General features: G+C 37.4%; 1 protein-coding gene and 1 long non-coding RNA gene across 6 annotated transcripts in view; both read right to left on the bottom strand.

Moving 5' to 3' along the window:
* Tasp1 (taspase 1) overlaps nt 1-25,482 on the bottom strand; it is a 208,123-nt gene that overhangs the window by 114,410 nt on the left and 68,231 nt on the right. The window lies entirely within an intron of this gene.
* On the bottom strand, nt 945-24,184 carry LOC125353250. Its single transcript, XR_007211296.1, has 3 exons — nt 24,167-24,184; nt 15,338-15,348; nt 945-1,286 (listed from the first exon to the last, which is right to left on the bottom strand). It is a non-coding gene; the product is annotated as an uncharacterized LOC125353250 (long non-coding RNA).

The raw sequence follows: 25,482 nt of genomic DNA, 5'->3' as shown, positions 1-25,482 counted from the left end.
AATTGCTGTCCTTTACTGTAAAGGTTTCTAGCTCATATACATCAAGCAGACAAACTACTACTGTATGAAAACCAAAGTTAAGAGGAGAGGAAAAATGTTTTATAGGCCCTTTAATTAAAAAGGATTAATGTGAGTCTTAATAATAGTTATGACTGTTCATAGGCTCAGGCAAGTGGTTTTCAAGCAGTGCCTTGGAAGCCCAGGCCTCAACGTTACTCCTACTCCATACTGCATGAAGAAATCAGCAACCCCATGTTTAACATGAGTAGCTTCCCACCCCCACTTTAGCTTAGTAATCATATTTGTAAGGTTCACTAGAAAGGAAAACTGCCACATGGTTCAGGCAAGAAGCAAAGTTCAGGGGGAAGCAAATTGCCAGCCCACACATGGGAGGGTGGGGAGACAGAGGGAAAAGAATAGGAAAGAGAGCAGGGGCTGTGTTCAGATGGAATATAGGAAAGGGTAGGAGATATGGCTAGGTTGATTGGATGTAACTGCCTCCAGGTGGGCCAGTTACCTAGGTAACTCAGGTACTCGGCGAAGTCGACGAAGACTTACACAGGTGGGGGGCATCTGTATGGAGCCCTCCCTGGGGTGGACCTTACATCCTGGCATTTTAATAATTATGAAAAAGGGTGCCAACTCTCTGGCTACTTCTTACTGGCAAGGGGCATGGACATTAGGGCTAAAAGGTGGAGATGTGGTCCCTCCAGAAGGCAAGCAGCAGCTATCCCTTGGTGGTCCTTGAATGAAGCCTGGAAGAAGTCTCATGAGGCAGGGCTGTAACTTATTAGGAACTGATCACAAATACTTGTCAGAGTTATTTCTCTAAAACTGCCCACTTTTTCCTTTGGCTTGTGGAGTAGATCAAACCAAGAATGGTTAATCTTTGAGAGGGAACCTGGGGGGGGGGGGTGTCCCCTGGAACACAGACTGTGTCACACTCTCAAGAGCACAAGCCAAACAGTTGGGCCATTGAGACTGATTTTCTAGCCTAGGAGGCCTTTTGACTTTATGGAATAGTCTGGTAAGGACGCAGGAGTCCATACAGATGTAGATGGGGGTCCACAGGACATAGACAGGGGACCCACAAGGACATAGAGTCAAATTCTTGACTCAGGCATCCCTGAAATGAGAACAGACTGGCCAAAAAGGCATAAGGGGTCCATCTGGTGTGGTCAGACAAACAGAGGACCTGTAGATGGGAGTCACTCACCAGACGTAGAGAGGAGATGGTGTGGTGGATGCATAGCCAGCAATGGTAAAGTGAGAAGTCCGAGGTGAGGCTCCTCTGGCTTTTGGCAGTTTGGTCCAAGGAAGGGTGGTCAAGGAGGTGGATTAACCCTCAAGAGAGAAGTGGGAGAAGGAGATCCAGAGACTCCTGACTCTGTCCCCTCCTGAGTCACGGCACCAGATGTCATGGTTCAGGCAGAAAGGAGTTTACTGGGGGAAGAGCAAACTGCCAGCCCACACATGATGGAGGGGCAGGAAAACAGAGGGGAAGGAAGAAGAGAGTAAGACAGAAAAGGAAAGAGAGCACACTAGAATAAGAGAGAAAAGGAAGGAGAGCAGGGACTGTATTGAGCTGGATTATATAGGAAAAGGTAGAAGATTTGGACAGGTGGATGGGATGTAACTTCAGAGTCGTAACTGCCTCCAAGTGCACCAGTTTCCTAAGTAACTCATGTACTGGGCGCAGACTTAAACAAGTGAGGTCATCTGCATAGAGCCCTCCTGGGGGTGGACCTTACAATGCTATTAGGAAAAACTTCATTTGTACTTAGGGATGTTTTTGTCTTTACTTCTTAGTACGGCTCCAGAACTATAAGCTCTTGAGGCCATCTCAATTGAGTGACATTGAAGGGAGTTTTTAAATATTAGGAACAGAATGCAAACAAGACTTCCCCTTAAAACCAGTTGGAAAAAAAAATTGAAGATCAAGTATGTCATAAGAAAGTTTACATAAAGTTTATTAGGAGAAGGTAATTATTACATCCATAAGGTTACATTTCTTGCTCTAAATTCTAACACCTTTTAAATATACTGAAACCCTATGACAGTACTATCATTTATTTAAAAAAAAAAAAAGTACTGGCTGAAAGGTATGCTATATTCCTAACCTCTCTTTTTTCCACACCTGGGGGATCTCTTGCCAAAGGATCATAACTGGGTCATATTCCAGAACAACATCATTCTACTCATGGCAAAGCCTAACTTTCAAGGATACTTTCTATCCTGACCATAAATTCCCTGAGTAATGGGCTCTCCACTATGTATCCCTTTGCATATAGCAGACATTGTGGGAATACTGACAATTAAGATATTTACATACTCATGGTTCCAAAACAAGTTAATGAATAAATTATATGCCTCCTTTTCTCAAAAATGATTTTATGTAACTCTTGAGGTTGACACAAGAAAACCTTTACAATAAACAGTTGTTTTCATTCATGTGGGATAAAGTAATGTCCCTTTTTTGATAGGTAAAATTAAGAATCAAAGCAAAGGGAGGAGGTAACAAACAGTACAAGAAATGTATCCAATGCCAAACGTATGAAACTGTAACCTCTCTGTACATCACTTTGACAATAAATAAGAAAAAAAGAAAAGAATCAAAGCAAAGTCTAGTGTACCAGGCATGTGACTGTAATCCCAGCTACTCAAGAGCATAAGTAGGAGGGTCAAGGTCCAAGCCTGCCCCAGGCAAACCACTGTCACTGTTATATTTCAATGTACCAACTGAAATTATGCCATTTCCTTTTGTCTTTCTTCCCCAGGGTTTTATCCCTGATGTCACTGTTATTGATTTCAGTACCCTGGGTATTGTATATATGTTTATTGGAACTAGGGAAGGGGAACATCAAAATGGAGAGACAAAGTAAAAAGCAAACCAATGCAATAGCAATTTTTACAAAACTGTATGCCATAATCCAACTATACAACTCATGGGGGGAGGATATGGGGAAGGGGAAGGAAAGTGAAAAATGAGGAAGGAGGTAACAAGTTTGATAAGAAATGTACTCACTACCTTATGTATGAAATTATAACCCCTCTGTAAATCACTTTGACAATAAATAAATTAATTTTAAAAAGTGAGAGGCACTGTCTGTAAAACAAAAGCAAAAAAGGTTAAAGGTAGAGCTCAAGTGGTACAGACTTACCTAGCAAGCCTAAGTCACTGAGTCTAATTCTTAGTTTCTTAGTATAAACAACAACAAAAAGACTAGGCACTGAAGACTTCAATCCTAGCCTTTAATCCTAACTACTCACCAAGTTGAAATATAAGAACCCAGCTCCAAACCAGCCTGGGTGAGAAAGTCATTAAGATTTTTATCTCCAATTAATCACCAAAGAGCCAGAAGTGGAGCAGTGGTTCAAATGGGTGAGAACTGGCCTTGAGTGAAAAAGTTCAGGGACAGCATCCCATCCCTGTGTTCAAGACCCAAGACTGGCACAAAAAAGAAATGGAGTCATGTATTTTTCTGCCAGGTTAGCTCTGAACCAAGATCCTCCAGATCTCACCCTCTCAAGTAGCAAGTGTTAAAGGAGTGACCCACAACAGTGCCTTGCCTGCATGTTTTTTTTTTTTAACAAACAACTCCCATGCAAATAGTTAATTTTTCTTAATTAAAGAAGTTATTTTTTTCAAAAAGTATTATTTTTTTTTGAAATATCACGATTTTACTGAGGATATTTACCAGTACTTTTTCCCATTATGCTTTGTTGCACAGTACTGGAAAATTTTTACATACCTTTTTCCCCAGCCCAGGTACAGTGGAATGTAAAATTATTATCTTTATCTATCCTGACAAGGACAATTGCTTCTGATGAATAATCAAATTACAGTTTCCCTATTGCACCATGGACTTTTGAAGAAAGGTCACTTTTTTTTTTTAAAACAGAAAACTTAAAAATCATGTTTTTATATAAATTTGTTGTGTATGTATACTCTATATTTAAAGCGTACAATGTTTTAATATTGTAGGATAGTAAAATCAAGCTCACTTAATGTATATTACTTCAGACAAAAAGGGTGTTTTTTTTGTTGTTTTTTTTTTGCTAAAGATAGGATTCAGGGCCTCATAAATGTAAAGTAACCCCTCTACTAGGTTAACAGCCCCTAAAATCGACTTATTTAAGAATATCCTTCTTATTCTTTTTTTAATAAACTGAAACTACTGATTATCTGCAAAGTAATTCCCCCAGCATTTTGATCAAGATGTTGTGGTATGACATTTATGTCTAGCTAAACTATTGTAAAAAGATGCAAAACTAATAGTATAAATGGATCAGACACTGATAGATTTATTCTACCACAGTTTTAAAAATTAAAAAAAATCAGGGCTGGGGACATAGCCTAGTGGCAAGAGTGCCTGCCTTGGATACAGGAGGCCCTAGGTTCGATTCCCCAGCACCACATATACAGAAAACGGCCAGAAGCGGGGCTGTGGCTCAAGTGGCAGAGTGCTAGCCTTGAGCGGGAAAGAAGCCAGGGACAGTGCTCAGGCCTTGAGTCCAAGGCCCAGGACTGGCCAAAAAAAAAAAAAAACTTTTAAAAAAATCATACAGAAAATAGAGAACTCTGTTACAAATTAAGGTATATTTTCCTAAGGGTCTTCAACACCTGTAAAAATCAGAATTACTTCATAAATATTCAAGAATTAGTTCACAGACTCCACATACTGCAAAGCAAATTTAAGGATGATGAAGTAATATTTAAGCATTTTTATGACGTGCAGATAAATTGAGTGAAAGACAAACATTGGTATTTATGCCATAATAATTTTACAGAGTTCATTTGAACAGGAATGAAATCTTAGGTTAAAACCTACACAATGACTGTTACTATATAGAGCCCCCATTTCACTCTTGCACTCCATAAATACTTAAAAATGCATGCACAGTACAGATACACATGTACCTACTGTCCTAGACTGAAACATGCTATTCATATTAACTCTATGACAAAACTCTAACTAAAAAACAAATGCATAAACTATAGCTTCCTTCAGAATAAGCATATTTATATGAAATTGGCAAAGAGTATAAATACGGAAAACAAAATTTTCTCAATGTAACAACTAACCACTTAATAGTCAATTTTATATTTCTCTCCTCCAAACAGAGAAAGCCTAATAGTTATAATAACAATAATAAAAGTAATACATTAAAGCTACTTTAAAAGGAATAAATCAGCTGTTGTGCCCAGATTGTGGATCCCTGAAAGACCACCAAGGAGCCGATTCCAATGCAAGCACTAGAGTCTTTATTGCAAGCTTGAGCCTTGGCTCACAACCGTCACTAACCAGCTAACCAGCGGGTCCAGATTGAGAGCCCCGACCCTTCAGTTAACAGGGTTTTTATGGGGTTTTCAGGGACATCTTATGCGTCATAGCATCACTCAGCAAATCATATCACACCGCGGAAAAATCATAAAACAATTCTTAAGAATTATTAGGGTAACCAGTGTGGGAACGGACCTGGTAAAGGTGATTGGTTGGCGCTGGGGGTTGACGCTTTCTAAAATGACTGGCTATGTGCTACATATACACAATGGAATTTTATGCCTCTATCAGAAAGAATGACATTGCCCCATTTGTAAGGAAATGGAAGGATTTGGAAAAAATTATACTAAGTGAAGTGAGCCAGACCCAAAGAAACATGGACTCTATGGTCTCCCTTATTGGGTATAATTAGTACAGGTATAGGCAAGTCACAGCAGAGGATCACAAGAGCCCAATAGCTATATCCTGATGATCACATAAGATGATGCTAAGTGAAATGAACTCCATGTTATGGAAACGATTGCTATATCACAGTTGCAACTACTTTCAACGTCCCATGTGTATCTGTAGCTTCTATTATTGACGATGTTCTTGTATCACCTTCCTGTGGTTGTACCTACACTATCCCTGTAATCTTATCTGAGTATATTGGAAACCATGTATACTGGTATTAGAAGTAGGAAATGGAAAGGGAATACCAAAATTGAGAGGCACAGGGTAAAAAAAGACAAACAACTACAAAAGCAATACTTGCAAAACTGTTTGGTGTAAGTGAACTGAACACCTCATGGGGGGGAAAAAGGGAAAGGGGGGGGTAGGAGGAACGAAGTAACAAACAGTACAAGTAATGTATCCAATGCCTAACATATGAAACTGTAACCTCTCTGGTACATCAGTTTGATAATAAAAATTTGATAAATAAATAAATAAATAAATAAATAAAATGACTGGCTAAAACAGATGGTCCAAGCCACAAGGGGGTCGACCGAGTTATCTTTAACTGAAGGAACATCTGGAACTTTAGGTATTTCCTGCCATCTGCTGATTAGCTGTTGCTAGGGAAGTTCCCCATAAAGGGAGCTGTTGACACATTTGCTGGAATTTGGGCCCAAAGGAAGTTGTTGACACATTCAGCGGTTTTAATGCCTTACAAGATGAGATCTAAACCTAAAATGGTTGTATTTTGTTCAGGCTTCACACAGCCAGGTGCTGGTGGCTTAATCCTAGGTACTCGGGAGGCTGAGATCTGAAAATCTCAGTTTCAAGCCAGTTCTAGCAGGAAAATCTGTGAGACCCTTAGCCCCAATTAACCACCAAAAACTGGAAGTGGATCTGTGGTTCAGAGTGGCAGAGTACTAGACCCTGGGGAGTTTAAGCCCCAAGACAAGGAAGGGAAGGGGAGGGGAGGGGAGGGGAAGGGATCTCTTGAAACAAAGATATTTCCCACCAGAAAGTACACTAATGGGGCTGGGGATATGGCCTACTGGCAAGATTGCTTGCCTCGTATACATGAGGCCCTGGGTTCGATTCCCCAGCACCACATATACAGAAAACGGCCAGAAGTGGCGCTGTGGCTCAAGTGGCAGAGTGCTTGCTAGCCTTGAGTAAAAGGAAGCCAGGGACAGTGTTCAGGGCCTGAGTCCAACGCCCAGGACTGGCCAAAAAAACAAAACAAAACAAAAAAGAAAGTACACTTCTAACCTGCTCCCTAACTCTAAAATAAGTCAAGATACTGTTAGGTCCTTTCCCTGAGGGCTCCATGCAGATGCCCCCACCTCATTAAGTCTCCACCCAGTTACCTGGGTAACCAGCAGACCTGGAGGCAGTTACCTCCCCTTTCCCTGAGGTGACATCCTAATCCACCTGGCCACACCCCTTGCCCCTGCCCTAGATACAAGGCGGGGCTGAGTGGGGGTCTTCTCTTCTCTCTCTCTCTCTCTCTCTCTCTCTCTCTCTCTCTTTCTCTCTCTCTCTCTCTCTCTCTCTCTCTCTCTCTCTCTCTCTTTCTCTTTCTCTCTTCCTTCTCTCCGGCCATGGATCATCTTGGCCACAGGCCAGCATTTCGGTAATAAACTTTCTCTTCTGCCTGAATACCGCGTGACGTTCTCCTTTACCAGTTACCTACCTTAAAAACCTAACAGATACCATGTACCAGCCACTCGTCCCATTAACATAGCCTTTCCACTGTATAAAATTAAATAAAGCTAAATACAAGAATAAACCTTGTTGAATATGAGTACATTATGCAATTGGGAATCTCATTGAATTATGCCAATAAAATAAATAATAAAGATGAAAATAATGCTTTTTAAAAAATATGCCAAGGTCTTACAATACACCTTTATTAAGTGTAAGAACAGCATTATACATAGAAATGGAGAGACAAAGGGTGAACAATTGCAGCAGGGGTACTCACTAGACACTATGTTGAAAATAAACTATTCAAATTCTGAGTGGAGATGAGAGGGAAAAACTGAAAGAAAGCAAAGGAAGGGGTGATGAGTGACATTGTCCAAAAAGAAATGTACTCATTATAAGACTTATGAAACTGTAACCCTTCTATACATCACCTTTATAATAACAATAAAAATAGCATTGTAGGGGCCAGGATTTGCCTAGCATGCACCAAGCCCTGGGTTCTATTCCTTGGTACCACATACACACAAAAAGTCGAAAGTGGAGCTGTGGCTAAAATGGTACAGTGCTAGGCTTGAGCAAAAAGTGCTCAAGCACAGTGCCCAAGCCCTGAGTTCAAGCAGCCCAGGACTGGCAAAAAAAAAAATTCCCTAGGCGAATTTTCTTGGGCTTGGCCACATGGCTACTGTATATGTTCTTGATGCATTGTATATTGTATATATGTCTACCTGACCTAGAGAAGGGAAAGAAAAACAGGGCTAAGATATCACAAGAAATGTACACACTGCCCTACTATGTAACTGTACCCTTTCTGCACAACACCTTGTCAAAAAAAATTGTGTTCAATTAATAAATAAATTAAAGAAAAAAGAAAAAAATAGCATTGTAACTAGCATAGGCTTCTAAATGTCTAATTTTAAAAAGCAGATGACTTTTACCCTATATTATAGCACAACAATGCCACCCTAAAGCTTTTCCTTCTTTCAGTATCCAAAAACACTTAAAAGGACAAATGAATATTCCATGAACATTCCCTCTGGGACTAGGGCTTCTAGCTCAGTGACAAAACATAAGGTCAGCATACTTAAGGCCCAAGGTTTGATAGCACCAAAAGAAAAGAAGAAAATCATCCTTTGCTGACTAAAACTACAAACAATAATTCTTGAAATCTCAGGTCAAATGACAATTGTTTTTTGTTTTCTTTTCTGGTCCTTGAGTTTCAACTCAGAGACTGGGTGATTTCCCAGAGCTTTTTTTCCCTCAAGGCCAGCATCCTACCCTCACAGCTCCACTGCCACCTTTTTACAGGTTAATTGGAGATAAGAGTCTTGAGAACGTTCTTGCTGGGATGGCTTCAAACTGAGATCCTTAGATCTCAGCCTCATGAGTAACTAGGATTACAGGCCTGAGTCAGCCACACCCAGATTAATGTGTCTATTCTTAAACAATCATTTGTTGTTGCTGTTGTTGTTTAACAGATATGCTTGATCACACACAAAGGCTCATGCCCATCATCTCAACTACTCTAGGAGGTGGAGACTAGGAGCATCATGGTTCAAGGTCAGCCCAGGCAAAACGCTAGCAGAACCCTCATTTCAGCAAATAAGCCAGGCATGTAACTGCAGTTACTCAGGTAAGGAGGATTCACAATCATCAGCTAGCCAGGGCAAAGAGTCTGATACCTTGCCTAAAAGTAACCTAAAATAAAAAGGGCTGGAGGTATGACTCAAGTGCTCAAGTGTTACAGCTAAAGCCTAGCAAGCACAAGGCTCTGAGTTCAAATAACAGTACCGCCAAGGGGGGGGGGGGGGAAGTTAACACCTTTATAGTACTAAAGACATTCCAGACTTTTACAACAGAGAATAAAATTTATGTGACATAAAAATCTGTACAAATATCTTAAATTGCTCAACAAAAGAAATTTTCAGTATTATATTTAAGGTGGATTTCATATTATAAAATTTTCACTTCTGTTATACCTTTATACCATATGAAAATTCCACAGGAACAATTACAAACACTCAAAGATACCCAAGAACAATGTTTCCCAAGTGGTAAATGTCTATCCATTGTCCTCAGGGTTGCAACCTTAAAGGTAGAAAAGAGAATGGTCTTAATCCTGGCTTTTAAAACAATCTTTCTGTGAAAATCAAGAAAAAGTGTAGCCCCTGCCCCCAGCTCCTAGAAACAATGGGGCTTGTAAAATTTCACTGTCTTAGAGTTTACTCCATTTTTGTGGCTCCACATGTTAGAGGGATGCACCCCCACCTATGAGACTAGTTTCTCACAGTTTGACATTTAAAAATATATGTAGCTGGAGGGGGGAACAAAATGAGGAGGGGGAAAGGTGGGAGAAAAATGAGGGAGGAGATAAGTTGGATAGGAAATGTACTTACTGCCTTACAAATGAAACTGTAACCCCTCGGTACATTGTTAGGTCCTCTCCCTGAGGGCTACATGCAGATGCCCCCACCTCCTTAAGTCTCCACCCAGTTACCTGGGTAACCTGCAGACCTGGAGGCAGTTACCTCCCCTTTCCCTGAGGTCACATCCTAATCCACCTGGCCACACCCCTTGCCCCTGCCCTAAATAAAGCAGGGCTGGGTGGGGGTTTCTCTCTCTCTCTCTCTCTCTCTCTCCCTTCTCTCTGGCCATGCATCATCTTGGCCACAGGCCAGCAGTTCGGTAATAAACATTCTCTCCTGCCTGAATACCGCGTGGCGTTCTCCTTTACCGGCTACCTACTTTAAAAACCTAACATATATGGTGCCGTGACTCGGGAAGGGCTTAAGAGTCAGGACTGGGGATACTCCCAGAAAAAGAAGAAAAATAGATGGGAATTCCGCCTGTCCTGACTCTTAAGCCCTTCCCGAGTCACGGCACCATATATGTTAGGTTTTTAAAGTAGGTAGCCGGTAAAGGAGAACGCCACGCGGTATTCAGGCAGGAGAGAATGTTTATTACCGAACTGCTGGCCTGTGGCCAAGATGATCCATGGCCAGAGAGAAGGGAGAGAGAGAGAGAGAAACCCCCACCCAGCCCTGCTTTATTTAGGGCAGGGGCAAGGGGTGTGGCCAGGTGGATTAGGATGTGACCTCAGGGAAAGGGGAGGTAACTGCCTCCAGGTCTGCAGGTTACCCAGGTAACTGGGTGGAGACTTAAGGAGGTGGGGGCATCTGCATGTAGCCCTCAGGGAGAGGACCTAACATACATCACTTTGACAATAAATAAAATTTAAATATATATATATCCTTTGTTTCTCTTTGTATCCAGATAGCAACCATACTAATGGATTGTGAAAATGATCATAGTAAAAGGTGAAAGACTTTTACAATCTGAAGAGAAACCAGAGTATTAAAATGATCATAGTAATCATAGGCGTAGTTATACAAATGCCATGGTGACTGTCAGGTTGGTCCACTTATGATTGTTTACAGGATTATTTTAGCCCGCTCATGCTTGCTTAGTTGATATTAGGGAAACATGGTAACAACTGTTAAAAATAAATTGATATTAGGTCAGCCTGACTGCAAAATTCTGCTTCTGTAAACGGCTTGCTTAACCCATTTGTGACTTGCTTTGACCCCCTGCATAGAATGCATAGCCTCTACCTTTAAAAACCTAGCCCTATGGTGGCTCAAGGCTGTTCTTTACCATCCCTGGTGGAGAGCAGACTTTGTACACAGGTAAATATAATTCTAGCCCGATTGACTGTGTGCTGGTGACTTGATTGTCATGAGTACTGGATGACCACATATTTCAAATAAAGAATTGGTGATTTTTGTCTTCAAAATGAACAATTTCAGAGCCTTGGTGCATGTCCAGTGAGATTAAGAAAAGATTACAACACAAGTAAATAATAAGAAATCACCACAAAAGATTTGTGTAGCTTTCAATCATTTCACTCTTACTCATGTGCTGATTAATTATTATGTGTCTTGTCAATTACATTATCCACTGATTAAAGAAAAAACCTAAGTAATTGTTCAGAAAAAAAAGAAAATAAACCTAAGATATAGCAGAGTTGAAAAAAGTGAAGAAATTTAAAAATAATTCTGACATGTTCCCTAGGATGACAATAACTAGGTCATTAAATTACATTCAACCTATTAAAATGCTTACAGAATACATATCAAAGACTTCAGAGAGCAGTTTAAAAATTCAGGGATAAGGGGGCTGGGGATATGGCCTAGTGGCAAGAGTGCTTGCCTCGTATACATGAGGCTCTGGGTTCAATTCCCCAGCACCACATATACAGAAAACGGCCAGAAGTGGCGGTGTGGCTCAAGTGGCAGAGTGCTAGCCTTGAGCAAAAAGAAGCCAGGGACAGTGCTCAGGCCCTGAGTCCAAGCCCCAGGACTGGCCAAAAAAAAAAAAAAGTTTCAGGGATAAATATATGCAACATAACTTCCTATTTATCTAGGATAAATGTTAATGTCAGTTATCTAAATCTAAATCAATATTTGAAAAGTCTACATGAAATATGAAACTAGCTATGATCCAACAACTGAAGAGAAATCATATATATGCATATATACACATCAAAACAATTTGTTCATGGAAGTCCACAGCACTAGTAAAAAGTTAGAAACTGGCTGGGAGCCCTAGGATCATGCCTGTAATCCTGGCTACACAGGAAGTTGAGATAAGTTCAAAGTCCCTGAGAAGTGCCACAAGAAGTGGCACTGTGACTCAAAGTGGTAGAGTGCCAGCCTTGAGTAAAAGAGCTCAGGGACGGAGCCCAGGTCCTGTGTTCAAGCCCAAGGGAAGGAAGGGAAGAAGGCAGGGAGGAAGGGAAGAAGAGGGAGGGTGGGAGGCAGGGGGAGAGGGGAAACAGGAAGGAAGGAAGGAAGGAAGGAAGGAAGGAAGGAAGGAAGGAAGGAAGGAAGGAAGGAAGGAAGGAAAGAAGGAAGGCTAGAAACAGTTCAAATGTCTATCGGAGGAATTAGTAAACAATTATTGTCAACACAAAGGAACGCTCAGTAATTAAAAAGAACTAACAAATGTATAACAATATTGATAATGTTTCACACATAGTAAAAGAAGCCAGATTTAAAATAGTACCAATGTATTTCCACTTATATGATATTTGTAGAACAGTAAAAATTACACTATGGAGAAAAAGAATTAAGGAAATATTGTAACAGTGGAGGAACATTAAGTATGAAAGGACCTGAGGAAACTTTGTGGAATAAGGGGAACATTAATATATTTCACAGCATATGGGCCAATGATTTTATACATGCATCAAAATTCATTGACCTGTTCACTTAAGATGTATGCACTTAAGATGTATGGAAATTTTCTTTAAAAATAAAAGGAAAAGCAAAAAAATAATGTATTAACATAAACCATATACTCAAGATTTCAAAATATCAGATCACAAACCAGTTTTGCTTTCTATTAGTTCTGTAATTATAAGCAAAAAAGGAAAAGAGATAGAAAATATGAAAGAGATGAGAACAGGGATGGCTGAGATAAAATCTAACCTATGTCTAACTAGGGAGAATTTGCATAATAAAGGAGGAAAAATATTCAAAGAGAAAATGGTTCAAACTTTCCAGAATTGATGATAGAATACAAGAATCTAAATGGAAACAAAATAATAACAAATGATAACAATATAGTATTTCCAAACTTGTGGAATCCATTAAAAATAGTACTAAGAAGCAAATTTTATGCATGAATGAAAAAAGAATAGTGAAACCCAGTAAAAATTGCGAAAAAGTGGAGTAAGAAGAGTGTAATAGAGGGGGTGAATATGACCAAAGTATATTCTATATATGTATGGAAACATACTAAATGAAATACATTTGCACAATTAATATATACTTTAAAATTTTAAAGTAGAGCTTTCAAGAAAATTTATACCCAAGTACTAATACTTAAAAAGAAAAAAATTAATAAGCTAAGTGCCTAACTAAAGAAGTTCGAGAAGATAATTTCTAGAGAAAAGGGAGAGTAGAGATAAAATAAAAAATCAATGAAGATAATAAATGTTATATAAAGAAATCAAATGGGTAATATTGGTTCTGATAAGTACTGATTGAATAAATTGATTAAATTTGATAGACATGTTTTCTTGATTATCACTGAAATCTCAGCAAAAAACCTGTCCCTTTTTGTCAGCTTCCAAAGTGCTTGCCTGAGCTCTCTCATTAATAGCAGAAACTGACATCTCTGCCTCACTTGTACTCGTTCTGGTACAAATGTCACATCCATACTCATTGTCATACCTAATACACACACACATAATATACAATATTAAAATACCACCCATCCGCAAATCCCGCAGCCTCTGATAACTACGAGAAAATTTTTCTCAATCACTCACAAACAAACAGGAGGTTTTTGTGCCTTTAAACTGCTAGAACATGATGTTTTTCCCACTCCAAGATCACATTAGCTTGTTTTAAAATCTTCTGTGGCTTATCTTGCCTCTCATGCACCAGAAAACAACAAATTACAAAGATCATGAAATGAATAGTTTACTGGAATCCCATCAGCATCTCTCATATCATACCCTCTGGAACAGTGTCTTGCTCAATTGGTACACATGGTCTAAACCTAACATACCTGAAGCTGTTTTCCTGCTATGAAATCCTCGGCTGGTCTCCATAATAAGCAAACTGAAATCCAGATTCATTTCTTATAAGAGAGTGGTCTTTATTTCAGAAAGTGTTGTGTGCCCTTTGGTCTACAAATGTCTATAGCTCTAACCATTAAACATTAAAGCTCTCCTTTATCTACGTTATCTGTGTTATTTGGTAATACTTATTTACTGCCTTCTATCCACTAAGGCTATTTGGCAGTGGACCATACACTTCTCATTTCTGGCTAATTCTGCTTTCTTAAAGCCCAAATTTTCTTGGTGCCCTAAAAGCTATAATAAGTAATATTCATACTGCAACTTTAACCTTGCTTTCTCCACTATAGTCAGTCGTCACCATCTGGGGAATACATGAAATATATGAGAGAAGGAGGTAATCAAGTTTCTTTGCCATTTTAATTTGTGGAGACATGTGTATCATTCTACTTCATGACAGAGATAGCTCAACAAAGCTACCAACATACTCACTAATGGGACATAAATTCAGTACCTGGCCAGATCTTTAAAACATATAAATAAACAAGCTAAGACTTTGCTAATTAAATACACAGCAACAAACTCTCTTTATAAGAGCAGGCAACCCTTTTCAATTTAGTTGTCCAATTTAGCTCTTTCCAGAAACACCTGGCCATGGTCTGGACCTCTAGTCTTTCTTTCATTTTAGGGCATACATTTACCTTCCCTGGATAAAATTACACTTTTTCTTTTAAATGCCAGAGCTCCACTGGCCTTTGAACTATGTCTTAAAGCAGTGGGGAATAACAGATAAAGGACTAGAAGGTAACAGGACAATCTGGATTTTATTCCCACCAATGAAACACCATGACAATTAGGATGGGTCACTTAACCTAATTTGAATTGGGCCTTCTCCATATAGAAGAAAAATATTTGATACTGACTTAATAGTATATTAAAAAGATGCTTTATTTGACATGAAGTTTTTAAATATTTTTTCTATTTGGCTATGAGCCATACACATAAAATTTTGAATTACCATTCAAAGTCATAAATATTTAACAAACAAAGATAAACATATTTGGAAGCAAAAAGGAGACAAAAATTTCCCATAGACTCTTTCTCATTTTTGTGCCTCAACAGATTAAAAACTAGTAGAACCAATCATGGTGGTTCATGACTATAATGCCAGTACTCATGAGACTGAGAAATTAAGACCTTGAGTTCAAAAACCAGCTTTGACAATATAGTAAGACTCCATCTCAAAAAAAGAAGAGAAAATTTTACTGGAAAGCAAAGATAAACCAAAAAATGAAGTAATAGAAAAGGAGTTAAGTATATTCTAGGACACAGTAATACATACTAAAGAAAAAAAATCTAGTGTCATTCAAATGAAACTCAGAAACACCTAATACTCAAAAGCCTGCATTAATATAAATAGCCAACAGGATAGGTCCCATTCATATAGATTTCAGTACATACTTCTTACTTACTCTTAAATACAGTTAGTACAAATAAAAGTAGAAAGATGGTTGGAGAGCACTCTGGCAGTTGACTTAATTTCTCTATAGGAAATTTTACTTTGCTACATTCTATGGACAGTTTAATCTTATCAACTGGCATTTCCCCATTGAGAATTACAAAAGGCCAGAGTTGAATTTGAAGAGCAAAGTGTAGTTTTATGTGTTAGGTATTTTGTTTTTTAATACCTTAAAATAGACTGTCAGTAAGTCTTAGTCTTTTCCTCCACTTCTTTCCTGCAGAAATCCTGTGGTGCAACCAAGCTTATCCATTTACAGGGCTCTGAACCTAAGACTTTCATCTTCTCTCCCCGGCTTAAATTCTTCCCTTTCCATGAACCCTGCCAAGAGAAACTCAGCAAACCTAAATGAGTGGCTTCTTTATCCAATTCATTCTTGTTGCCCTCATTCATAATCTTATTATTTTAGTAAATATCAAATGGCATGGTTTTCTTTAATTGTTTGACTCTACTGAGCCAAATACATAAAAGGTAGGGTCTAAATACCATATATTTTATTATTCTCAAAACCTTGTTTATATTGTTTGAGTTTTTATATGTGTGTGCCAGTCCTGAGGCTTGAACTCAGGGCCTAGGCACTGTTCCTGGGCTTTTTTCTTTTTTTGCTCAAGGCTAGCACTTGTGCCACAGCCCCACTTCTGGATTTTCTTGGTAGTTAATAGGAAATAAAGAGTGTCATGCACTTTACTGCCTGGACTGGCTTTGAACCACAATCCTTAGATCTTGGCCTCCTACATAGCTAGGATTATAGATGTAAGCCCCCAGCCCACAGCTTTATATGAGGCTTTAAAAATATTCAATAACAATTTGTTGGTGATAATGATGAGGGCAGGAGTTTAAAAAAAAAAATAAAGGTACTGAATGAGGAAAGTTGAAGACTGCAGGAGGCCGTAACCTCTAGTGAAAAGAGCACTCAAAGCCTGGGTGGTTCTCAAGGTGATTTGCTGGTGAATTCCTCATGCTTGAGAGCAATAAAGTAACTCTTCCTGGCCAATTGTTGCTCATAGCTGTAACCCTAGCTACTCAGTAGGCTGAGATGTAAGGAATGTGATTTGAAACCAGATTGGCAGGAAAGTCAATGAGACTCTTACCTCCAATGAACTACTTGGAAAAAGCCAGAAGTGGAACTGTGCCCTTAAGTGGTAGAGTGGTAGCCTTGAGCAAAAAAAGCTCAGGGACAGCATCTAGGCCCTGAGTTCAAGCCCCTGGATCAGAACAAAAAGAATATTTTTTTAAGCTGTTCTTCTCCCTTAGGCTAATAATTGAAAAACATTCACACATTCTAACATTTCTCCATAGAAAATATGACAATGTTTAAAAAAAATAAAGGCTCTCAACACACTGTTTTTTTTAAAAAAATTAAAAGTCCAATCATAAACTTGTGAAATGTGTCTAGGTGTTATAATTAAAGTTGCCTGTTTACAAGGAAATTTACATTTCCATTCTATAGTATAACTATTGCTCCTTGGAAAACCACACATCCAAAATGACCATGTGCTAGAATATGGGGAGGAGTTCTTTTCCCCTTGGAAAAGATACAGGGTCTAGATGCACCTTTGTAAAGGAAGCTTGTTTACCTGCATAACATGAAAATCACTTGGTCATGTTTCTGTAGATGAGCATGCCCCCTTGTGGGCACTTCCTAACTCTTGATTTTTAGATTGGTCAATCAAGAACATACTCTGTTTCTAACATGCTCCATCCTGGCATTCATTTCCCTCATTTACTCATTATAGATTACCTTCAATGTCTATAATATTGAGAAGACAATAATAGTTATTAAGGTACGTCAGATAACAAATCTTTCAATTTTATACCTATATGCAAGTTTATTATCAAAAACTTAAACATGTAATGTTAAGCATTATGTTAAGTAATGCTAACTGGGTGAAAATGGAACTACTTCTATCCTTTTCTGTGAAAAGGTTAAAAAAACAACTACTCTTGCCTCCAAGATACACTACAAATGTGAGAAAATATCATATGTCCCCAACTCAAAATAGCAAACATGTAGATAATTGAACAAGTGGTGTAGGGGTGGGAGGATGAGTGCACGTGTGCACTGATTAGAAGAGAAAAACTCAGGTGGCTTGTGTGGCATCTGAACAAGCCTTTAAAGTAGAACTTAGATTAAAATTTCAGGAGCTAGAGAAAAAGTTGATATTCCATTATTAATTATTATCTATTCCATGAAGAGAAGAGACAGAAAAAAAAAACCTGAAAAGGTTCAACAAATTTATGGAAAACTGAATAAAGAATATATCTGGTGATGAAAAAGGATTGTTCCAGGATAAAATTAATGAAAAATATATAGCACGCAGGTTTCAAGAGGATTCACAAAGTCAAGCTAAAAAAGTTTGTTCTCCAGGAGGAACTCACAATCCACTGAAGAGAAAAATGTCAAATAGCCACACTAATAATGATAGAGAAATGATTGAAATAACATAATAGTTTAACATAAGAGAGGAAGACAGAAAGAAAGACAACAAACCTAGATCTAGAGTCATAGGTATAAAGGCCTTGATGTAGATAGAAGCCTGCCAACAATGAGACTCAGAGTGAAAGAGGGCAAACATTATGGAAAGATGGGCAGATAGGTGTTCCTCTAGGATCCTACCTGTACTGTCAAAGAACCTCTACTTTACTCTTAAGAACAGCTGAGAGTGAATGTAGAGTACCAGCAGAGCATGAAAGAATGTAATTCAATTATAAATGACCGAACAAATGTTAGAAGAACTTACTGGAAAGGGCAACAGCAACTGCAGGCAAAAAAGTTATAATGGGGGGGGGCGGGGGGGAATGAGGGATGAGGTAACGAACAGTACAAGAAATGTATCCAATGCCTAATGTATGAAACTGTAACCTCTCTGTAATTCAGTTTGATTATATATATATATATATATATATATATATATATATATATATATGTTATAACAGTATTTCAAACAGGCAAGAAAAGGTGCGAGAGCTCACTTTTAGACTGGCTGAATTGCAGGTATAAATAGGAAACTTAGAAATTTTGAGACACAATTAAAAGGCAGTGGAAATATAAATTTAGATTCATCAATTCAAGTAAAGTTTCATTTAATGAATGGTGTGTCAAGTGGTCTGCTAGACAGTAAGAATATAAAAGATCAAGGGGCCTGAGGTGAGGGAACTGGCTTCTCAGTGAAACTTTACCTGTGGAAAACAAAAATGATCTGGAGACAGATCCTAAAGCAATGGGAATGAATGATAACTCCAACAAGTTGTCATCTACACAGTGGAAAGTAAAATGAGAGTGACTTGACATGAAGTGAACTGAATTCATTTATGTAATTGCAAGTTCTTCTAGATTTCTCTGTTTAAACAATTCATAAAGTTATTTTTCATAGCCTACATATTTAAGAAAAAATAACTTCCTGTGTCGATCTGTAGTAGAGCCTCTAAGAAGCTGGACTTTTTAAACTGAACATGAATCTAAGGCCAGTCAGTTTTAAGATCCATTAGAAAAAACATTCATTAATAAAAGAATCATTGGAGCTTGGACAAACTCCATTTTGTATGAAAATGTAATGGTGAATTATTAAACTGAGTAAGTACCAGTGTATCAGCATGTGAGAGACTACATGTTTAATCAGTTTTTACATGGGGGGGAATGTATACTGGGAGATAAGAGTACAGAGGCAAAGCTCTCTTGACCCTCTTCAACACTGCCAGTCATAAGGAGTCACTAGGTATTGTAACTCACAGGCTCAGAATCTACAGGAATAGGTGGCTAGGATTTGGAGCAGAAACCATCCTGTCTTCTCTCACTATAGGCAGCTCCAAATTAGGCCAGTGGCTCCTCAATGCTTATGTATTCTGCACAGTTAGTTCCTCCATCCTCACCCCAGTTTATATCTTTCACCTCACCTGTGGTTGCATACCTTGGTAAACTCAGAAATCATTGCTGGAACAAGAAAGTATACAAGTAAAAAAGTGGCAGAGGCCCCTTACAAGATAATCAGGTAAGTGATGAGGCACAGCCCCTAAGAAGGTGGATAACATGGCAGGAACTACCAAACACTTCTCAGTCCTAATTCTCAATATTAAGGGACTTAACTCTCCAGATAAATGGCACAGACTGATTAGCTGGATCAACAAGTAAGATCATCCATCTATTGTCTTCAAGAGACACACCTTGCCAACAAAAACAAACACATTCTAAAAATGAAAGGCTAGAATAAAATCTATCAAGCAAACAGCCCCATAAATAGGCTGGAGTTGCAATACTAATATCCAATAAAATAAACTTCAAATTAAAATTAGTGACTAGAAACAAAGAAAGACATTACATACTAATAAAGGGATATTTCCTACAGGAGACATAACCATTCTAAATATCTATACATTAAATGCCGGAGCACCCAATTTCATCAAACAAATACTATTTACCCTAAAAACAGACCTAGATCCAAACACATTGATTGTTGGTGACTTTAACTCATCACTGTTGCCTCTGGATAGATCAAGCTAGCAAAAACTCAATAGAGAAACCTCAGAACTAAACAATTGCATAGACCAACTAGATTTGACAGCCATCTACAGAACATTTTACTCAACAGCATCAGAATATATATTCTTCTCCAAAGTAGTTCATATTTTAGGCCACAAAGCAAATCTGTGCAAATTCAGAAATACTGAAATTATTCTCTGAATTCTGATAGAGCATAAGGGAATAAAATTAGAACTCAACAACAAAAGCCAACATAGAAAATTCTCTAACTCATAGAGGCTGAACAACACAACACACTGTTGAATGATAAATGGGTAACTGAATGATCAGAATGGAAATTCAAATGTTTATGGAACTTAACAAAAATAAACACACAAAATATCAGCTCTTCTGGGACACAGCAAAGGCAATACTCAGAGAAAAATGTATAGCCCTAAGTGCTTACACGAACGAATTGGAGAAATCTCAAATCAATAATTTAATGACACACCTTAAGCTTCTTGAAAAAGAGGAACAAGCCAAACCCCAGTCAGTACATGGAAACAAATAATCAAAATTAAATAAGAATTACATTAGAGACCAAAAAAAAAAAAAAACCAAACAAAGCACAGAAAGAACCAGAAAAAAACAGAAAATCAACAAAAGAGAGTTGGTTCTTAGAAAAAAATTAACAAAATGACAGACCTTTAGCAAATCTGACCAAAAAAAGAAGAGAACACTCCCATGTAAATAAAATTAGAGACAAGAACCAGAACATCACGACAGAAACAAGCAAGATCCAGAACACTATAAGGGAATACTTTGCAAACCTTTATGTAACAGATTGGAGAATCTGGAAAAAAAAAATAGAAGAATTCCAAGCAAATATTGATAGACCCGAACTAAATTGAGAAGATTTAAACCAACTAAAAAGATCCATAACAAGTAATGAAATAGAAATGGCAATAAAAGACCTCCCAATCCAGAAAAGCCCAGGACCATATGTATTCACAGCTGAATTCTATAAAGCCTTCTAAGGAGAACTTACTCCAATACTCCTCGAACTCTTCAATGAAATTAAAAGAGAAGGATCATTACCAAACTCACTCTATGAAGCCAGCATAACTCTCATCCCAAAAACCAGATAGAGACTCATCAAAGAGAACTATAGACCTCTCTCTTTGATGAACATTGATGCATAACTTCTTGATACAATTCTGGCCAACCAAATTCAACAACTAACAAAAAAAAATCATACACTATGATCAAATAAGAGTCATTCCAGGGATGCAAAGCTAGTTCAATATATGCAAGTCAAATAATATAATCCAACAACATCAACAGGATCAAGGACAAGAACCACACGATAATCTTAATAGATGCAGAAGATGCATTTGACAAGACCCAATACTGCTTTGTGATAAAAAGCCTTTGAAAAATTAGGAATACATAGAATATTCTTCAATATAATAAAGGCTGCATATGACAAATCTACAGCCAGTATTATGCTTAATGGTGAAAAGTTAAAAACATTTTCTCTAAAATCAAGAATAAGACAAGGATTTCTGCTATGTCCACTCCTTTTCAACATAGTACTGGAATTCCCAGCTAGAGCAATAAGGCAAGAAACAAACATTAAGGGGATCCATATAGAGAAAGAAGTAAAACTCTCCCTCTTTACAGATCACATTATTCTGTATTTAAAGCACTCCATAAATTCCTCTCCCTCTCCTCTTTGAGCTGACCTGAAACTTTGGTAAATTAGCAGGGTATAAAATTAACCCATAAAAACTTGTAGCTTTTCTGTATGCCAACAATAAGAAGAGCAAAGCTGAAATCAGAAAAACAACTACTTTTGTTATAGATTCACACACACACAAAAAAAAAAACCAAGAAATTGACTTAGCCAAAGATGTAAAGGACCTCTAGGATGAAAACTTTAAAAACCTAAAGAAGGAAGTTAAGCAGATTTAATTAAGTAGAAAAACCTCCTACTCCACCAGTGGAAACAATAACATCGTGAAAATGGCAATACTGCCCAAAGCTATCCACAAATTCAATGCAATATACATCAAAATCCCAACAACATTCTTCAATGATATAGAAGAAGCAATCCAAAATTTAATATGGAATAATAGAAGACACCAAATAGCAAAAATAATCCTTAGCTGGAGGAATATCCGTACAAAGCTTTAAACTCTATTACAAAGCCATAGTAATAAAAAACAGCTTGGTACTAGCATAAAAATAAGGCAGAGAATAGAATAGAATAGAAGAATAGAATAGAATAGAATAGAATAGAATAGAATAGAATAGAATAGAATAGAATAGAATAGAATAGGAGATCCAAAATGAACCCACAGACCTACAGCCGCCTAATATTTGATAAGGGACCCAAAAACAGAATGGAAGAAAGACATCCTCTTCAACAAATAGTGCTGATAGAACTGGCTATACAGATGCAGAAAATTAAAGTTAGATGCTATGTATCACCTTGCACCAGAATCCACTCTAAATGATTCAAAGACTTCAATGTAAGATCAGATGCCCTGAAAATATTATAGGAAGGGATATGAGAAACACTAAGGTTCCTTGGCACAGGTCGAAACTTCTTAAGATACAGAATCACAATAAATCAAAGAAAGACTAAATACATGAGAATGCATGAAAGTGAAGAGTTTCTGCATGACAAAGGACAGAGCTAGCAAAATAAACAGAAAGCCCATAACAGAGCTGAGAATGTGGCCTAGCGGTAGAATTTTTGCCTAGCATACATGTAGCCCTGGGTTTGATTCCACAGCACCACATATACAGAAAAAGCCAGAGGTAGAGCTATGGCTCAAATGGTAGAGTGCTAGCTTTGAGCAAAAAGAAGCCAGGGACAGTGCTCAGATCCTGAGTTCAAGCCCCAGGACTGGAATAAATAAATAAATAAATAAATAAATAAATAAATAAATAAATAAGCAAGCAAGCCAGCCCATACAATGGGAGAGCTTTACTAGCTATGCAGCAGACAAGGGCCTCATATCTAAAATGTACTAAGAGCTCAAAAAATTCAACCTCCCAAAAACAAATCCTCAAAGCAACAACCCAGTTAATAAATGGGCTAAAGACTTAAAGAGAGATTTCTCATAAGTAAAAATGGCCAATACACACATGACGAAATGTTTGACATCTCTGGCCATAAAAGAAATGGAAATCAAAACTATACTGAGATTCCACCTCACCCAGGTTAAAATGTCCATGATTAAGAACACTAACAATACCAGATGGTGGCGGGGAAGTGGTCAAAAGGGAGTGCTACTACACTGGTAATGGGAATGTAAACTTGTTCAGCCATTCTGGAAAGCAATATGGAAGTTCCTCAAAAGATTAAACACTGAGCTCCCCTATGGCCCAGCAATTGCACTTCTAAGCATCTATCCAATTACCACAAACCAGGCTACACTAAAGCCACCCGCACAACCATGTCCACTGCAGTATTGCTTACTATAGCCAAGATATGGAATCAACTCAGATGCCCCTCCGTGGGTGAATGGATCAAGAAAATGTGGTATATATACACAATGAAATTCTATGCTTCCACCAGAAAGAATGACATTGCTCATTAGTAAAGAAATAGAAAGACTTGGAAAAAATTATACTAAGCGAAGTAAACCAGATCCAAAGAAGCACAGGCTGCATGGTTTCCTTTATTTGTAATAACTAGAATGTGCCTATAAATCTACAAATAAACCCAATGGATAGTAAATGATAAATAATTATACCTGGACATGATTCATCAAACAGCAATAAATATACACATAGTGAGAGCAAAGGACAATATTCTTAGGAAAGGATCTCAAGGGTTCAATAGCTATATACATAAGATCATATAAAATAATACTTATTGAAATGAACTCCAAGAAATGAAAGATGTTATTACAACGTCTCTTATTCTTTTTATTTTCTTTCATTCTTTTCTTCTTTCCTTTTTTCTTAGGCTTATTCCCTTCTGCCACTGTTTATGATTTCTATACCCTTTGTCTTGAATATGTTTATCTGATTTGGGGATGGGAAAGGGAAATCACAGAAACAAAAACAATGGGACAAAGGGTTCTCCAACTCAGCAGTGAAACCAGTAGATATTACATTGGAAATGAACTATACAATTTTGGGGGAAGGGAAGTCAAGAGAGGAAAAACACAGAGAATGAGGGATGGGGTTACATTGTTCAAGAAGAAATGTACTCATTACCTGACTCATTTAACTGTAACTCCTCTGTACATAAAATTTTAAAAGTGATAGAGAAAGTTGGAGGGGGGGAATTCCATTTTTTTAAGCCATTTAATAGTAGACATAGAATTCTTAGTTTCTTATACCCATTCTCACCTTCTATAATACAATATCCTTCCACTGTTTAACTAATTTTAGTCTCTATTGAATTTCCAATAGTTATTCATATCTATTCAAAATCTAGGGTAATTAAAGAAACAGTGATCAAACAATCAAAGCATTGAAATTTTAGTTTTCCTTCAACTTAACTAAGTACTGGTTCTTATGATATAAAAACATCTTTGTAATTATTGTCTCTGTGTGTTTGTATACATATACCTATACACTTGTTTTCAACGTGTTGAGTTTTTCTGCTGGTGTTAATAGCTATATGTGTTTCAATATTACCATGTCTATGAAGAGTCAACTTGGGTCATTAGTGCATGGAAATATCTTATATAATCATATGAAGTAAAAGAAAAGTTGCATTATAGTTATTTGTATATTACATATAAGATGAGTTGGGGCAGTTTCAGTGATAATTTTTAAATGTTATATCTCTTCATCAATACTGTTAAATGCTAAACATTAATGGTGATTTATACTAAAAAATGAGGAAAGATTTATTAGGCTGACAATACCTGATGCCATCTTATAACAAATACTCTGGAAAATTACAGGTTATTTTTATTATGAAATAAAAACAGGTAAGGTGTTATCTCTAGCTTTCTGTCTCAGTTTTATCTATAACTTTCAGATTTGTATAAATTTAAAGTTTATCTTTAAGAAAAACTTGTTAAAAAAACTCTAAATTCCTAGTTATTCAATCATTATAAAAACTTAGAAAGTTTTCCTGAAACGGGGGGGGAAAAATCCTACAATTGTGCAGTCATCAAGGGCTGAAAGTTTGGGACTTAGGCACTTTGAAATTGACACAAAATACAGCAAACCAAACATTTGAAGACATAGTGAAAAGAAATTTGATAATCAGATTCCATAACCTTCAGGAATGCAGTTAGTAATAATAGATTTAATTAAGTTGTTGGCCTTCCTAATGACTTAAATGTAAAGTTTATAAGTTTGCCCAGTAATCAAGATGGTCTTATATGAAGTTAATGTAACTTTACTATTACCTATAATTCAAAGAAATTATTTCAAACAGAAGATAATCACTTTACTGGAAGAACGTTCCAATTTATGGAAAAAATATGTCATATACACCTCTTTATGTAAGAGAGAAGTGAAA

The sequence above is a fragment of the Perognathus longimembris genome, chromosome 6 (assembly GCF_023159225.1).
Source record: "Perognathus longimembris pacificus isolate PPM17 chromosome 6, ASM2315922v1, whole genome shotgun sequence".
Lineage (NCBI taxonomy): Eukaryota > Metazoa > Chordata > Mammalia > Rodentia > Heteromyidae > Perognathus > Perognathus longimembris.
Note: the sequence above shows the minus strand (reverse complement) of the source record. Positions and strands in the feature narration are given on the sequence as shown.